The sequence below is a fragment of the Uloborus diversus genome, chromosome 7, assembly GCF_026930045.1.
Source record: "Uloborus diversus isolate 005 chromosome 7, Udiv.v.3.1, whole genome shotgun sequence".
NCBI lineage: Eukaryota > Metazoa > Arthropoda > Arachnida > Araneae > Uloboridae > Uloborus > Uloborus diversus.
In genome coordinates this window covers 169,445,359-169,449,670 of record NC_072737.1, presented here as the reverse complement: position 1 = coordinate 169,449,670, position 4,312 = coordinate 169,445,359, and the positions used below count along the sequence as shown (strand labels likewise).

Genomic DNA, 4,312 nt, shown 5'->3' with positions numbered 1-4,312 from the left:
AAATATTTTGTTCTGTTAATGACAACACTGAATGGTATTTCATCATTTGTGATGTCATCGGCAGAAGCATTAAACGATAAAGGAGCACCGATTTAAGTAATTTTTTAAAAAATATTAAACTTAAAGAAATTATTTAAAAATTGGTCAGATCTTATGTTTTTAAGCATGCTCTTTCAAAAAAAAATTCTTTTAAAATTTCGGAAACGACCCCATCGTAAGTTTTACGGTAGCGTAGAATTGCGGAAATGATCGATCTGGGTGCAAAAGACATCGCCCAACGTGGGGCTCGAACCCACGACCCCGAGATTAAGAGTCTCGTGCTCTACCGACTGAGCTAGCCGGGCGTCGTACTGAGGAGGAAAATTTACGTACAAATACGTAGACGTAAGTAAACATGGGCCAATTACTATTATTTTGTTTATTGTTTTTTATTTTGAAGAACAAAAAAGACACAGAAAGATAAACGCATAAGGAAAAACACAGAGAGCTTTTCAGTCCTGCGGTACAAATTTTACGATAAAAGATATTTCACGGTAGTTAAAACCGCATAAGATTTACGGATTTTACATTATTTAAAGCTTAAAGGTATATCTGAATATCTATAGAAAATCTTGCTAGGTGAGTCCGTAATAAACATTGTCCATTTTTAGAAGTGACCTAAATCATTTTAAAAAAAATATTTTTTGGTTTCTCTGCTTTTTGCACCAGGTTTGTGCCAAAAATTCAAAGAATTTTATTTTTTTAAGTTAATGGCTAACTAAAAGGAAATAAAACAGATTCTGGTTCCACATTTCCCCTTAAATATTGAGCTTTTTTTTTTCGACTCGAGCAAAGTTCAAATAGGATTAGAGTGCTTCGCGTGCGCCGTAAATAATAATAATAATTATTATTATTATTACTATATGGTAACGTTACAAAAATACCTTCAGAATCTTCTTGCCTGCCAGAACGATCGTTTTTCAAAGTAAATTTTGGGTGAAATTCTGTTTTCACAAAAACTAAGATTTCACTTTTGTTTTGAATATTTAAAAATGTAAATTGTAGTTCCCGACTGAAAATTAAAAAATGTCTCTGAACCAGTACATAGTTGATGAATCCATAATTTTAAATTCATATTTTCAAATCTAAAGCTTTTTTCTTTTTGTTTCTTTTCCTTTTTTTTTACATTTTTAAATGCATTTTACCTTGGTATTGCTTATGTTTCGTGTTGCAATGCAGAATAAAAAATATAGCATATATTTTCAACATTTTCTTATTTAGCTCTGTAGATGGCGCTACTGATTATGATGCTTCTTGAACGTGTCGTTATCGTTATGATCATTATCGTTATGATGGTCGCTTTCTTTCTCTCTCTCTCTCTCTCAAATTTCAGCTATATTATCCTCGGAAGGATATCTCGGAAATGATAACTCTTCAGCAAATATATAATTTTTAAATTCTCCTCTACTCAGCGAATTTCAAAAAAAAAAAAATTAATTTGAATTTTGACATCTTGAGTTCAAATTATATGTTTTTCGCAATCGCGAGTGTGTGTGTGTAGGCGTGTGTGTTTGTGTATGGGGGAGGGGTATGTGTGTTTGTGTCTGTGTGCTGGCATAAGTGTGTGGTAGTTGTGTGTATGAATGTGTGTGTGGGGAGGGGGAGGGTATATGTGTATGTGTGTAGGCATATGTGTTTGTGTCTGTGTGCAGGCATGAATGTGTGGGTAGTTGTGTGTATGTGTGTGTGTATGTTTTTGTGTGTGTATAGTGTATGTGTAATCTGTATGTATGCGTGTGTGTATGTGTATGTGTGTATATAGGTGTATGTGTGTGTGAGGCAGAAGATCAAAATCGGGCCCCACAATATGTTCCCAGGGCCTGATTAACGCACGGTCCGGTGGGTCCGCGGCACGGGCGTCGTTGGCACGGGGGACAGGGGGGACACGTCCCCCTCAATATTTTGAACTCGTCAAAAGTCCCCCTCAATATTTGAGAATAATAAATCCGCATACAAAAAATTCCGGTCATTTGTGACAAAAAAAAAAAAAAAAAAAAGAAAAGAAAAGAAAAGAAAAGATTTTGGGGGAAAAAATAGATCTGCTGATCTACCAAGAAAACGAACAGAAAGTGACACCCCTTGTCCAGCAAAAACTGCCTTATCTATAACAGTTGAAGAACCATCTGACAGTCAGTTGATTCCCACACTGTTCGCAGTCCATTTACTTTCTTGCCCTCTACTTCTTTTTCTTATTTCATGTATCTTACTCTCCACCTCCTACTAACAAAACTCATTAAAAAGACGATCCACCATTCAAATCCCCCCACTATCTTTCTGACCACTCGGACGGTTCGCTTCGTGTTTCCTTCCCTTGATCACGTGGTCTTAGAAGAAAATTTTTTCTGAGAATTTTGATCAAGGTCGAATCTGTCCCCTGCAAAAAGTATGTTATTTTCTATCCAAACACAGCTGTTTGAGCAGCAATCTTCGTGCAAAAAAAATTCTGTAATTCAAATTAACCATCATTTTCAATTTCTCCAAAACTTCAATGCCCATTTTAATTCTTTCATGGTAAGTACTGCCCTCTTTTTTTTCGCAGAAAAAGGCTTTACGATGTACAGCTATTGGAAGTTCTCTCAGAAAATATTTGAAGACACCCTCATTAGAAAAATACCTCTCAGATTTCTATTCCCTTTAGGGGGCCCCTCGATTCTTTTAGCGTCACCGACGCTAGAGTTTAAATTGGTATCCGATATTTTTTCTTTTCTTATGTTTTATCTTAGCCTAAACATGAACCTTAAAACAGTTTTGAAATGTATTCGCTCACAGAGCTGTTTGAGTTTTTCACTCAAATGAATAATTTTAAAATGACTTTTCTTTTCCTATCTTTTTTCACTGGTAAAATAAGCCTTTGTCGAAAAAACGAATATTATAAGAAAGTTTTCGGTACTTCATTTTTATTTTTCATAGTTTTCATCAACTTGCTACGAGCTAAGTTAATAGAAGAACATTTCAGACGACATGAAAATAAAAGTATTTTACTATTTATTGACAGCTCACAACAAAAAATATTTTATCCATATATTTTTCTAATACATTACATTACTCCTAAGATAGATGACAGTTGAAGAGGGGATTCTAGTTACTCTCTCCCTCTACACCATAGAAGAAATACCTTAATTTCGTTCTTTGATTGTCTTTCGGCTTGCAAGAATGGTGACCAAAAATGCACTAAAAATTAATAATCTAAGTTCTTAAAATTCAAAACGTTTCTTGTTTCTTGTAGCAACAATTTTAAAAATCTCATTGTTATAAACATCAGTAAAATTTGCATTCAAATGAATGCGTACATTACTGAAGACAGACGTTACTGGTATAAATACTGAAAACTCGAAGTTTGGTTGAAGTTCCTAATTAATGGCAAATTTAAAATGGTTCACAAATCTTTTGGAGTTTTTTTTCTCTGCAGTAAAAACCGCACTACAAAGAAGGAATTGAATGAAGCATCCTATCTGGTCGAATTATGAGGTGTGACTCGGCTGCTTCGGTCTGTCATAATTTATGTTGAGAACATTAATTTTTCCAATTATAATTTTATAAATTATTGTCCTTTAAGTTATACACAACTATACCATACAACAAAATGTAGTAAAAAATTATATTTAATTAAAAAGTTTGTGTGCTTGGAACCTTGGAACTGTGCAATATAAATAATATATTCTATTTAACTTGAAAGTTCCCAAGAAATAAATAAGTTACATTAAATTATATAAAATTAATAATTATATGAACAACTTTAGTTGCTTCAAAATGAAGCAGTCAAAATATTGCATTCTTGATACATTTCTAGCTTTGAAACTTCCAAAAATAAAAAAAAAATCGTACCAGTTTTTAAAAACTACCGGAACGGCTACCGGAACTACAGGAATTTCTTTTAGAATTATATTTTAGTCTTTTCTTATAAGTATAAAATTTCAGTTTTATTTATTTAAATATATTGATGTAGCGATAAACATTTACTCAATTCCCAGTCATTGATTAAGATTATTAATAATAATCTAGGATTATAAAATATTCAGAGAATTATAAAACGTAAATAAAAGCTGAATTTTTAGGTTTTAGTTTTTATAATGCAAAATATGAGGAGAATGCCTCTTCCTTGCGCATCTAATTTTGATCTAAAATTTAAATATTTTTTCTATAGATAATTAAATTCATTTACAAAAGGAACATTGATATAAGACTATGAAAGAAAAGTGAACGATATAAAAAGTTTTGATTTAATTTGTTATTTTAAAGAAAAAGGCTTTTGGGTGTATTATGGGTCAATGTG

At 32.5% G+C, this 4,312-nt stretch overlaps 1 non-coding gene across 1 annotated transcript; it reads right to left on the bottom strand.

Annotated features, from left to right (window-relative positions):
• Positions 1–271: 271 nt before the first annotated feature.
• Positions 272–344, bottom strand: Trnak-cuu (transfer RNA lysine (anticodon CUU)). Its single transcript has one exon. It is a non-coding gene; the product is annotated as a tRNA-Lys (tRNA).
• Positions 345–4,312: the final 3,968 nt, after the last annotated feature.